Genomic DNA, 14,220 nt, shown 5'->3' on the forward strand with positions numbered 1-14,220 from the left:
GGGGGGTGACATGCCCAGAGTGCTTCTGTAGAAAGATAATCCGGGCAGTAGAGTGAAGTATAGACTGAAGTGGGGAGAGACAGAAAGATGGGAGATCAGAACAGAGCTCCTTATTTTCTCACCTCCCTGACTTTCCCATCACTGTACATGGTACAGTGAAATTCTTTCTTATTCAACCCACACATTCAATCCACCACAAAATCCTGTTGGTCCCGCCTTCACAACATTGCTAAAATCTGTCCTTTCCTCTCCATCCAAAGTGCTACCACGTTAATAAAATCATTCATCCTATTCCACCTAGATTCCTGCATCAGCCTCCTTGCTGACCTCCCAACATCCTGGCCCTCCCCTTCCGGTCCATACTTCACTCTGCTGTCCGGGTCATCTTTCTACAGAAACTTTCAGGACATGTCACCCTACTCCTCAAAAATCTCCTGTGGTTGCCCATCCACCTCTGTATCAAACAAAAACTCATCACCATTGGCTTTCAAGCACTCCATCACCTTGCCCCCTCTTATCTCACCTCACTTCTCTCCTTCTACAACCCGGTCCACATACTTTTCTCCTGTAGTTCTAACCTTCTCACTGTGCTCCAATCTCTCCTGTCTCACTGCTGACCCTGGCCCAGGTCCTGCTTCTGGCCTGGAATGCCCTCCTTCTTCAAATCCAACAGACAATTACTTTTTCCCCTCTCAAAGCCTTAGCCTTCCCAGACTAAGCCCCACTTTTTCTCATCTCCCACTCCCTTCTGCATCACTCTGACTTGCTCCCTTAGCTCTTTGCCCTCACCAGCCCTACAGCACTTATGTACGTATCTGTAATTTTATTTATTTGTATTGATGCCTGTCTTCCCTGCCCCCCAGACTGTAAGCTCATTGTGGGCAGGGAATATCACTGTTTATTTTTGTATTGTACTTTCCCAAGCTCTTGGTACAGTGCGCTGTACACAGTAATCACTCAATAAATACAATTGAATGAATGAATGAATGAAATGCTATCCTCTAATTTCAATCAAGTGACTGACTACAGAGGTTGAGATATGTGGTTGTGTATTTTTTATTTTTTATATGTGTTTTATATATTTTATATTTTTATATACACATATTTTTTATATGTGTATTTTTTAAAGCATCTCTGGGTTATTATTCTTGGGTATGGGGGGGTTGCTGGGATTTTCCTTCTCCCTGATGATTTTCCTTTCCCTCCCTTAGTCCACATCCCATTTTTGCCTTTCCCTCCCTCTGGGATATCACCTTCCTCATCCCTCAAGCCAATCAACCAGTTGATGATATTCATTGAGTGCTTACTGTGTGCACTTCTAAACTGTATTATACTGTACTACAAGCTTGGGAAAATACGATAAAACTGAATTGGTAAACATGATCCCTGCCCTCAAGGAGCTTATAGACAGCAATGCTCTCACTAAAAGCATGGTCAGGAAAAGGCTTTTCTAGATTGTTGACTGTAATGTTATGAAGAACAGAATCAAAATGCTTACTGAAGTCTAGCTAGATTCCTTCCGTGTCTTCTCTTTGCTTCCAGGACCTACATTCTATTGTAGCGGAAGATTAGGTTATTATTATTATTGTATTTTTTAAGTGCTTACTATGTGCCAGGCACTGTACTAAGTGCTGGGGTGGATATAAGCAAATTAGATTGGACACAATCCCTGACCCACCTGGGGCTCATAGTCTCAATTCCCATTTTACAGATGAGGTAACCGTGGCCCAGAGAAGTGAAGTGATTTGCCCAAGGCCACATAGCAGACAGGTGGCAGAGCTGGGATCAGAAACCATGACCTTCTGACTCTCAGGCCTGTGCTCTATCTATTATGCTCTATCTATTGTGCTCTATCTATTATTAGCCCTTTTAGACTGTGAGCCCACTGTTGAGTAGGGACTGTCTCTATATGTTGCCAACTTGTACTTCCCAAGCACTTAGTACAGTGCTCTGCACACAGTAAGCGCTCAATAAATACGATTGGTGATGATGATGATGATGATGCTTCTCTGTGAGCCTTGCAGAATTTGCTCTTCACAAACCCATGCTGATTTCTTCCTAAAATCTAGTGAAGGTCTTGCTTCTTATGTGAACTGTTTATTTTAATTTCCAGTATCATGAGAATTCAGGCCACTTAAAATGAGACACAGGAAATCCTTCATAGGTCCAACTGGGAGAAAATGAAACCATCAAACAATCACTCTTCACTGCCGAAACCAACCACTGTGATTCTTGCCAGAAAATTAGGATTGAGAGAACGTGACCACAAACGGAAAAACAATCTGTTCAAGGTAATATTTAAACCATAAATCTGTTCTAGAGTCTTGTCCCAAACCTGACCCATTCCATCACACTACAGATGAGTGAGGTTTATTGAGTAGGGAATCATTTTTAGTATTTTATATGTTTTAGCCCAGTATTTACCTCCTAAATCATTTTTTTTTTCAATTCAGGTTGACCTTCCAAAAGAACTGTTAAAAAAAAACCATTATTGTTTCTCAATGTTTTTAGTAGGCAAAATGGATAAGTCTGTGATTCCACCCTAATTCTGTCAGGTTGATTTAAGTCAATTGAGTTCATCTGTGAGATGAAATATGACCATTGATCTCCTCTGTTATCCATAGCATCAGCATGTGTTGAGATATCTGGAAGGTTTGGTCATTTCAAAATGTGTCAATTTTTGTTATTGTTTATTGGGGTTTTCTATCTCTTTGCTCCAAAATGAGTTCAAATTCCCCTCAGGTAACTTACTCCCAGAAGCACTTTTTGTTGATTTCTTGAATTTGTGCCATCATTCTTCCTCCAATAGAATCCTACCATCCAAACCATGATTAACATATTGTTGATTCTGGATTGATGTTGGAGTTCTACATCCTAAATTACAAGGCAATCTTGTCTTTTCACTACTATGATGTTGAGTTATAATTTAGCTATTTCTATCATTGGCAAATGCCAGAAAAGAGAAAAAAACAAAGGAAGTTTGACCCTTTATATGTTTTCTTGTGTATTATAACTATAAAAACTAAATAAACCCCCACATACTTGACATTTCAACCTCAATCGATCAATCATATTTATTAAGCACTTACTGTGTGTAGAACACCCTACTAAATTCTTGGGAGAGTGCACTATAACAATGTAGCAGACATTGAGTAGGGGAATCATTTTTAGTATTTTATATGTTTTAGCCCAGTATTTACCTCCTAAATCATTTTTTTTCAATTCAGGTTGACCTTCCAAAAGAACTGTTAAAAAAAAACCATTATTGTTTCTCAAAGTTTTTAGTAGGAAAAATGGATAAGTCTGTGATTCCACCCTAATTATGTCAGGTTGATTTAAGTCAATTGAGTTCATCTGTGAGATGAAATATGATGATCGATATCCATATCCATAGCATCAGCATGTGCGCCCTCAGTGAGCTTACAGTCTAGAGGGGGAGATAGACATTAATATAAATACATAAATTATGGATATATACATAAGTGATGTGGAGCTGGAGGTAGGTTGAATAAAGGGAGTGGAAGAAGCAAATGGGAGTGGAAATAAATGAAAAGAAGGCTTAATCAGGGAAGATCTCTTGGAGGAGATGTGCCTTCAGAAAGGCACTGAAGTTGCAGGGAGAGTAATTGTCTTTGGATATGAAGAGGGAGGATGTTCCAGGCTAGAGGTGGGATGTAGATGAGGGGTTAGCAGCGAGATAGATGAGATACAGGTACAGTGAGTAGGTTGGTATTATAGGGCTTAGGCAGGGAAGGCTTCTTGGAGGAGATGTGCCTTCAAAAAGACTTTGAAGGCTGGGGAGGGTAATTGTCTGGTAGATATGAAGATGGAGGGCATCCAGGTCAGAAGCAGGTCGTGAGCGAGAGGTTGGTGGTGAGATAGATAAAATCAAGGCAGAGTGAGCAGGTTGGCATTAGAGGAGTGAAATGTGTGGGCTGGGTTGTAGTAGGAGATAGTAATTCATAATTGCAGTAATTCATATTCCTAAAATTATACATTTCTAAAACCCTAAATTCATCCCTTAGTGACAGGTTACTCCCTTGCTCACCTTTCATAAATGAACCTTGTAATTAAATATTTTAAAATACAGGTCATTTGTTTCATTTAAAAATCAATAGCAAAGCAGTAAACCCTTTTGTTGCACACAGAGAGAGGAAGATTCTTTTTATTTTAACAGAATAAATCTCAAGCACAGCATCTCTGTTTTGAACACCTATTCTATAGAAAAACACAGCCCGACAACACTAACTTGCGTATCTGTAATTCATTTACAGTCTATCTCTCCATCTTGACTGTAACCTCCTTTTGGACAGGCAAAGTGCCCACCAACTCTGTTATATTGTATTATCCTAAGTGCTTAGTACAGTTCTCTGCCCACAATGAGCACTCACTAAAGACTGATTGATTGGAAACAACCTTGAGCAAAAATTAACTTTGGTTCACAGGACCCCTAGTTCTACCATGGCTTCATTAAGTTTCCAGCATTTTGCCCTGAAGCAAAGAGGAGACATAATTTTTCCCCTTTGACCACATCTCTGTGGGCACAATACCAGCCACTAAGGACTTTCCATTACTGTATTATAAATGTTAATTGCTAACACAATCAACCACATTGTTTGTACAACACTGAAACATTTTTACCTACCCCGCAATTTGATGAACTTTAGAATACTAAACACGTATTTATGAAGATGTCTGCATTTCCTTCTTCCCCTCTTTTCGCTCCTTCTCAGTTGCCAGGATGAAGAAGCCGATATCATTTTACAGTGGAATTTCAATTAGGAACTAGTTGTTATTTTGGTGTTCAAGAATTTCGGGGAGCAGTATTGGATTTGGTACACATTCCACCACAACCTTCAAAACTTGCTCATATTCCCAGGGTGAGTAACTATTTTTCTTGGGGGCAAATCATAGAGAGTCATTCATTGGACTTCCACAGTATCAGAAGGTCAGGACAAACTGTAAAGATGCAGGAGAAGCAGTGTGGCTCAGTGGAAAGAGCACAGGCTTGGGAGTCAGAGGGTTCTAATCCCGGCTCTGCGACTTGTCAGCTGTGTGACCTTGGGGCATGTCATGTCACTTCTCAGTTCATGCCTCAGTTCCCTCATCTGTAAAATGGGGATGAAGACTGTGAGCTCCATGTGGGACAACCTGATCACCTTGTATCTACCCCAGTGCTTAGAACAGTGTTTGGCACATAGTAAGTGCTTAACAAATACCAACATTATTATTATTATTATGTTGGGGAAAAAAGAAATGTGTGGAGACTGGGAAGGGGGGATGGGGATAAAGTTTTGGATATTCCTTTCCTCAAGACCTCTCCTAGGTGAGTAAATAAGATCTCCTCACCAAAAGTCCTTCTATCTAGGAGGTTTAAACTTCCTTAGAAAGATTACCCCTTCTCTTGCATTACAGCTGAGCAAAATGTCATCCTGCAAGCCTTTGGCCCTCCCACTATCCCTGAGGAACTCTCTGCCTGTCCCCAGCATGCTTTCTATACCAGCCATGCTGTCCTAACAGGACCTGGCCCCAGCTCCCCTCAGGAGCACTGAGGAGACTCCCATCCCATCCTACTTTCCTCCACCCTGGAAGAAATGGAACAGCATCTGCAGCATGAGACCACCTTAAAAACCTCAGGAAGGCTAGGGGCCACAGTAGCCACTTCTGTGGCTTCAGTTATGCCATGGATTCTGAATCACGAGGAGCCTGAAATTCTGCCCCTTCAACCACTGCTCCTTATGATTTTTATTTTCATTTTGTGTATTGTGCATCTGACCTTGTGTCATGCTAATTCAAGGTTTTATTGTACACTTTAAGCTCCTTTTGACAGGGAATATGTCTACCAACTCTGTTATATTGTTCTCTCCCAAGTGCTAATAATATTAATAATAAGAATAATAATAATAATAGTGGCATTTGTTAAGTGCTAATTCAACGTCCACCTGAATTTACAGCAGAGGGAGCTAAATAAGGTTTCGAAAAGGTCATTCAGAAAAGTAGAGATTGAAGTTCATAAACTCTAGGTGTCCTGTCTAAAACAGTGTGAAACACTGTTCTAAGTGCTGGGGGGGAATACAAGGTGATCAGGTTGTCCCACATGGGGCTCACAGTCTTAATCCCCATTTTACAGATGAGGGAACTGAGGCATAGAGAATTAATTATTTAATTAATGATGGCATTTGTTAAGCACTTACTATGTGTGAAGCACTGTTCTAAGTCCTACCATTCCTTTCCAAACTCCTTGAACGAGTTGTCTACACGCGCTGCCTAGAATTCCTCAACAACAACTCTCTCCTCGACCCCCTCCAGTCTGGCTTCCGTCCCCTTCATTCCACGGAAACTGTGCTCTCAAAGGTCACCAATGACCTCCTGCTTGCCAAATCCAACGGCTCATACTCTGTCCTAATCCTCCTCGACCTCTCAGCTGCCTTTGACACTGTGGACCACCCCCTTCTCCTCAACACGTTATCTGACCTTGGCTTCACAGACTCCGTCCTCTCCTGGTTCTCCTCTTATCTCTCCGGTCGTTCTTTCTCAGTCTCTTTTGCAGGCTCCTCCTCCCCCTCCCATCCTCTTACTGTGGGAGTTCCCCAAGGTTCAGTGCTTGGTCCCCTTCTGTTCTCAATCTACACTCACTCCCTTGGTGACCTCATTCGCTCCCACGGCTTCAACTATCACCTCTACGCTGATGACACCCAGATCTACATCTCTGCCCCTGCTCTCTCCCCCTCCCTCCAGGCTCGCATCTCCTCCTGCCTTCAGGACATCTCCATCTGGATGTCCGCCCGCCACCTAAAGCTCAACATGTCGAAGACTGAGCTCCTTGTCTTCCCTCCCAAACCTTGTCCTCTCCCTGACTTTCCCATCTCTGTTGACGGCACTACCATCCTTCCCGTCTCACAAGCCCGCAACCTTGGTGTCATCCTCGACTCCGCTCTCTCATTCACCCCTCACATCCAAGCCGTCACCAAAACCTGCCGGTCTCAGCTCCGCAACATTGCCAAGATCCGCCCTTTCCTCTCCATCCAAACCGCTACCCTGCTAATTCAAGCTCTCATCCTATCCCGTCTGGACTACTGCACTAGCCTTCTCTCTGATCTCCCATCCTCGTGTCTCTCTCCACTTCAATCCATACTTCATGCTGCTGCCCGGATTATCTTTGTCCAGAAACGCTCTGGACATATCACTCCCCTCCTCAAAAACCTCCAATGGCTACCGATCAATCTGCGCATCAGGCAGAAACTCCTCACCCTGGGCTTCAAGGCTCTCCATCACCTCGCCCCCTCCTACCTCACCTCCCTTCTCTCCTTCTACTGCCCAGCCCGCACCCTCCGCTCCTCCACCACTAATCTCCTCACTGTACCTCGCTCTCGCCTGTCCCGCCATCGACCCCCGGCCCACGTCATCCCCCGGGCCTGGAATGCCCTCCCTCTGCCCATCCGCCAAGCTAGCTCTCTTCCTCCCTTCAAGGCCCTGCTGAGAGCTCACCTCCTCCAGGAGGCCTTCCCAGATTGAGCCCCTTCTTTCCTCTCCCCCTCGTACCCCTCTCCATCCCCCCGCCTTACCGCCTTCCCCTCCCCACAGCACCTGTATATATGTATATATGGTTGTACATATTTATTACTCTGTTTATTTATTTATTTATTTATTTTACTTGTACATTTCTATCCTACTTATTTTATTTTGTTGGTATGTTTGGTTCTGTTCTCTGTCTCCCCCTTTTAGACTGTGAGCCCACTATCGGGTAGGGACTGTCTCTATGTGATGCCAATTTGTACTTCCCAAGCGCTTAGTACAGTGCTCTGCACATAGTAAGCACTCAATAAATACGATTGATTGATTGATTGATTGATTGATTAATCCCCATTTTACAGAAGAGGTATCTGAGGCATAGAGAAGTTAAGTGACTTGCCCAAGGTCACACAGCTAAGTGGCAGAAAGGGATTTGAACTCATGACCTCTGGCTCCCAAGCCTGTGCACTTTCCACTGAGCCACACTGCTCCTCTAGAGAAGTTAACTGACTTGCCCCAAGTCACACAGCTGACAAGTGGTGAAGCTGGGATTAGAAACCATGACCTTTGGCTCCCAAGCCCGTGCTCTTTCCACTGAGCCATGCTGTTTCTACTTAGTACAGTGTTGTGGAAACAATGAGCACTCAACAAATACAATGGATTGATTGATTGAATGACAGAGTTTGTGTCTAATTCCCCCCTGTATACCCTTTGCCACCATTCATTCATTCAATCGTATTTATTGAGTGCTTACTGTGTGCAGAGCACTGTACTAAGCGCTTGGGAAGTACAAGTTGGCAACATAGAGACGGTCCCTACCCAACAGCAGGCTCACAGTCTAGAAGGGGGAGACAGACAACAAAACAAAACATATTAACAAAATAAAAGAAATAGAATAAATACGTACAAGTAAAATAGAGTAATAAATATGTACAAACATATATACGTATATATATATATATATATATATATATATATATATATATATAGGTGCTGCAGGGAGGGGAAGGAGGTAAGGTGGGCGATGGGGAGGGGGAGGAGGGGGAGAGGAAGGAGGGAGCTCAGTCTGGGAAGGCCTCCTGGAGGAGGTGAGCTCTCAGTAGGGCTTTGAAGGGAGGAAGAGAGCTAGCTTGGCGGATGGGCAGAGGGAGGGCATTCCAGGCCAGGGGGAGGATGTGGGTCGGGGGTCGACGGCAGGATAGGCGAGAACGAGGCACAGTGAGATTAGCGGCAGAAGAGCAGAGGGAGAGGAGCGGCTGGGCTGGAGAAGGAGAGAAGGGAGGTGAGGTAGGAGGGGGCGAGGTGACGGACAGCCTTGAAGCCAAGGGTGAAGAGTTTTTGCCTGATGCGTAGGTTGATTGGTAGCCACTGGAGATTTTCGAGGAGGGGAGTAACATGTCCAGAGCATTTCTGCACAAAGAAAATCCGGGCAGTGGCATGAAGTATGGATTGAAGTGGGGAGAGACAGGAGGATGGGAGATCAGAGAGGAGACTGATGCAGTAATCCAGTTTGGATAGAATGAGAGATTGAACGAGCATGGTAGCAGTTTGGAAGGAGAGGAAAGGGCGGATCTTGGCGATGTTGTGGAGGTGAGACAGGCAGGTTTTGGTGACAGATTGGATGTGAGGGGTGAACGAGAGAGCGGAGTCAAGGATGACACCAAGGTTGCGGGCTTGTGAGATGGGAAGGATGCTAGTGCCATCAACAGTGATGGGAATGTCATGGAGAGGGCAGGGTTTGGGAGGGAAGACAAGGAGTTCAGTCTTGGACATATTGAGTTTTATATGGCGGGCAGACATCCAGATGGAGATGTCCTGAAGGCTGGAGGAGATACAAGCCTGGGAGTCAAAATGATCCTGGCAGCAGAGTGAAGTATAGACAGGAGTGGGGAGAGACAGGGGTCAGATAAGTCAGCTAGGAGGCTGATGTAGTAGTCAAGGCAGGCTAGGATAAGTGCGTGAATCAATATGGTAGTTTGGATGGACAGGAAAAGACAGATGTTAGCGATGCTGTGAAGGTGAAAACAACAGGATTTGGTGGTAGAATGAATATGTAGGTTGAACGAGAGGTGAGTGAAGGATAAAGGCAGGCTAGGATAAGTGCGTGAATCAATATGGTAGTTTGGATGGACGGGAAAAGACAGATGTTAGCGATGCTGTGAAGGTGAAAACAACAGGATTTGGTGGTAGAATGAATATGTAGGTTGAACGAGAGGTGAGTGAAGGATAATGCCAAGGTTACGGGCTTGTGAGACAGAGAGGATGGTGGTGCTGTCCACCGGGATGGGATGCACTCCTAGCACTTAATAAATACTATTACAACTGCTAACTTACATAGGTCTTATTCAAGAAGTGTTGGATTGTACTCTCCTGAGCACTTAGTATAGTGCCCTGCACATAGTAAACACTCAATAAATTCCATTGATTGATTGCCCACCCCCACCATGAAAGAGCATCTACTGTCATCTACTGAGCATCTGTTGCCGCATTCTCGGACCATGAGGATCCTACAATCTATATTAACCCAGCAAAAATAATGATTGATTTTCAAGAGTCTGTCCAATCATCATCCGGAGGCAGAAGGACTGGGACCAGACTTAGCACTTGAAGGTTCAAGGGAGGGAAGAAAGTGATGTGGAGGTGCATGGGATGGAGAGTTCTGTGCCTCCCATTTCACTTTCCTCAAGCTCCCTTCTGCCAATTTCCCCTGGTCATCTCCCTGGTAGTTCCAGAAAGATCTATCACCGTAGATCTCTACCTTTCGTGGCCATCTCTGCATTTTTGCTAGGGTCATTGGCTGGATAGATATATGGCAACACATGAGGGGGCCAAATTCATTGTTCATTGGGTTTCAGGAACAAATCAAATGCCCCTCACTGCTTTCAATGTCCACCTGAATTTACATCAGAGGGAGCTAAATGAGGTTTCGAAAAGGTCATTCAGAAAAGTAGAGATTGAAGTTCATAAACTCTAGGTGCGCTGTCTAAAATTAGGGCCTCTGGAAGTTCCAGGAAAACCTTGGCCAAGAACCTTGTCATTTTACATTCCAAGAAAACACTGTGTCTGATGAATGACCAGTTGGGGTTGTAGTTGAGACAACGGAACACAAGGACTGGTTCCCTTCACCAACAGGAGTCCATCCAGTAACGTGCTGTAACAGTGATTCCATGGGGTTGTTTGAAACTATGCTGGGTTCTGGGAGTCAGTGTGATGGGAAAGGATCCTCGTGGGTAGGACTGGTGCTTTAAATTGATGTTGTGCGAAAAATTTGGCTGTAGCAGAAAATTAATATTATAGGGAAAATTATGGCTAATTAGTTTAATCAGATAGTCAAATGTATTTACTTAGTACTTACTGTACGCAGAACCTGTACTAAGCTCTTAGGAGAGTACAATATAACAGACCTATGTCCTGCCCACAGTTGCTTCTGGTCTAGAGGGGGAGACGGATGTTAATATAAATAAATAAATTACAGATATGTACATAAATGCTGTGGGGTTGGGAGGGGGGATGAATAAAGGGAGCAAGTCAGGGTGACAGAGAAGGGAGTGGAAGAAAAGGAAAAGAGGGATTAGTTAGGGAAGGCCTCTTAGAGGAGCTGTGCAATCAGTAAGACTTTGAAGGGGGTGGAGGAGAGTAATTGTCCATCATTCATTCATTCAATCATATTTATTGAGCACTTACTGTGTGCAGAGCACTGTACTAAGCGCTTGGGAAGTACAAGTTGGCAACATATAGAGACAGTCCCTACCCAACAGTGGGCTCACAGTCTAGAAGGGAGGAACAGGCAACTAAACAAACATGTGAATAGGTGTCAAGTCACCAGAATAAATAGAAATAAAGCTAGATGCACATCATTAACAAAATAAATAGAATAGGAAATATGTACAAGTAAAATAGAGTAATAAATCTGTACAAACATAATAATAATAATAATAATGGCATTTGTTAAGTGCTTACTATGTGCAAAGCACTGTTCTAAGTGCTGGGGGGATACAAGGTGATCAGGTTGTCCCACGTGGGGCTCACAGTATTAATCCCCATTTTACAGGTGAGGGAATGGAGGCACAGAGAAGTTAAGTGACTTGCCCAAAGTCACACAGCGGACAATTGGCGGAGCCGGGATTTGAACCTCTGACTCCAAAGGCCATGCTCTTACCACTGAGCCACGCTGCTTCTCGCATATATACAGGTGCTGTGGGGAGGGGAAGGAGGTAGGGCGGGGGGGAATGGGGAGGAGGAGAGGAAAAAGGGGGCTCAGTCTGGGAAGGCCTTCTGGAGGAGGTGAGCTCTCAGTAGAGCTTTGAAGGGAGGAAGAGAGCTAGCTTGGTGGATGTGCAGAGGGAGGGCATTCCAGGCTAGAGGGAGGACGTGGGCTGGGGGTCGATGGGGGACAGGCGAGAACGAGGCACAGTGAGGAGGTTAGTGGCAGAGGAGCGGAGGGTGTGGGCTGGGCTGTAGAAGGAGAGAAAAGAGGGGGCGAGGTGAAGGGCAGCCTTGAAGCCGAGAGTAAGGAGTTTTTGCTTGATGCATAGTTTGACTGGTAGCCACTGGAGATTTTTGAGGAGGGGAGTAACATGCCCAGAGCGTTTCTGCACAAAGATGATCCGGGCAGCAGCGTGAAGTATAGACTGAAGTGGGGAGAGACAGGAGGATGGGAGATCAGAGAGGAGGCTGATGCAGTAATCCAGTCGGGATAGGATGAGAGACTGAACCAGCAAGGTAGTGGTTTGGCTGGAGAGGAAAGGGGGAGGGAGGATGTGACAGGCAAGAAGCGAGAGGGCCACATGGTAGAGAGGTCGGGGGTGAGATAGGTGAGATCAAGGTAGATAGATGATGATGATTGCATTTGATGAGACTGAGGTCTATCTGTGTTCATCCTTAAACCTGGGCTTCTCTTGAATTCAGGCTTGAGATAGCTATCTTTTTCTTGTCCTCTTTAAGATGGCTCCAGTGGTACTATTACTTCTTTTTAACAAACGAGGGAGTTAACGGCCCCAGGCACGTCAGTGGCAAGGCCAGGCCTTGGACTCAGATCATTTTCCATTTGTCCTTTGATACCCCCTTGGGTATCTCAGAAACAACTGACTATTCCTAAAAAAATGACCAAAAGAGCCCCAGAGTATTCCTTGGATCGGATTGGTCGCTTATATTTTTCACTGAACTGTTGATTGGATAATTACCCGCATTTGTTGGATACTTGCTGTTTATCTGGGCTATGTGTCTTTCCTACATGTATCATCGAAGGAATTTTAATATTGCTGTAAAAGTGAACATTTGAAGGCTGTGATTGTTTTCCATGAATTAGCAGTCTGAATCCTGTGTTGTGTAAATAGGTCACTGTTTCTTTTTACTGATTTTTTGCTTCCAATCGATCAATCAGTAAACAGTATTTATTGGGCACTTACTATATGTAGAAAGTCTTCCAGAAAGAAGACAAAGGGAGCATGGAGGGAGAAATCACTATATAAACTATCAATCAATTAATCAATGGTATTTATTGATTAATAAAGAGAAGCAGCATGGCTTAGTGGAAAGAGCATGGGCTTGGGAGTCAGAAGTCGAGGGTTCTAATCCTGGCTCTGCCAGTTATCAGCTGTGTGACTTTGGGCAAGTCACCTAACTTCTCTGTGCCTCAGTTACCTCATCTGTAAAATGGGGATTAAGACTGTGAGCCCCACTTGGAACATGATTACCTTGTATCTACTTCCTTCCTTCCTTCCTTCCTTTCCCTTCTTCCTTCCTTCCTTCCTCCCTCCCTCCCTTCCTTCCATCATATTTATTGAGTGCTTACTGTGTGCAGAGAATTGTACTTAGCTCTTGGGAAGTACAAGTCAGTAGCATATAGAGACGGTCCCTACCCAACAACAGGCTCACAGTCTAAGTGCTTAGAAAAGTGCTTGGCACATAGTAAGTGCTTAATAAATACCATTATTATTATTATTTATTGAGTACTTACGGTATGCAGAGTACTGAACTATATATAGTAACAGAGCTGGTAGACCTAATCCTTGTCCACAGAGAGCTTACAGTGCATCTACCTCCATAGTTTAATACTGCAGCCACATTCATTTGCCATCCAGAAGTAATACTAAGTATTTATAAACCCCTTGCAACTTGAAAACAGGTATATGGTACAGCTCTAATAATAATGGTATTTATGTACTCCACATGCACAACATGATTTTTCAAAGCTTACTGTTTCATTCTGTTTTACCAGATGGTGATCCGTTTCCACAGAAAAAATGTATCAACATCATCATCGTCATCATCAATTTATAATATTGAGCACTTCATGACACTTCTATATTTTAGCCAGTTTGAAGAAGTCAGATTGACCTTCTGGCAAAGGTGACCAGACCTTCCTGCACAGATCTGGGGCTCTCTTCCCGCCACTCAAAAAGTTTCTTGTTGGGTTTCATTTAAGTAGCACTGTCAGTGAGCTTGCAAGAAAAAAGCAAATAAAGTGAGCTTTCCTCCTTTACACAGCTTTGTTGAAATTTTCCCATTTATTGTTTCTTGTTTTAGTCATTCTTTTTGGCAAGCCCTTCTTCCTGTTCCTAGTTTTCAAGCTACAGGAGAATGTACTCCAGTTTTTCGAAGATATGCTCAAATTTTCCCTTTTCCTCAGAACTCCACTGTCTTTGTTCTGGGTAAATTCAATTGATGGCACATCTAATGTGGCCACATACTAAATCAAGGCAATTT

At 43.9% G+C, this 14,220-nt stretch overlaps 1 long non-coding RNA gene across 1 annotated transcript; it reads left to right on the forward strand.

Annotated features, from left to right (window-relative positions):
• Positions 1-2,119: 2,119 nt before the first annotated feature.
• Positions 2,120-13,941, forward strand: LOC119940566. The gene is made up of 3 exons (XR_005455047.1): positions 2,120-2,291; positions 4,734-4,880; positions 13,733-13,941. It is a non-coding gene; the product is annotated as an uncharacterized LOC119940566 (long non-coding RNA).
• Positions 13,942-14,220: the final 279 nt, after the last annotated feature.

This window comes from Tachyglossus aculeatus, chromosome 1 (assembly GCF_015852505.1).
Source record: "Tachyglossus aculeatus isolate mTacAcu1 chromosome 1, mTacAcu1.pri, whole genome shotgun sequence".
NCBI lineage: Eukaryota > Metazoa > Chordata > Mammalia > Monotremata > Tachyglossidae > Tachyglossus > Tachyglossus aculeatus.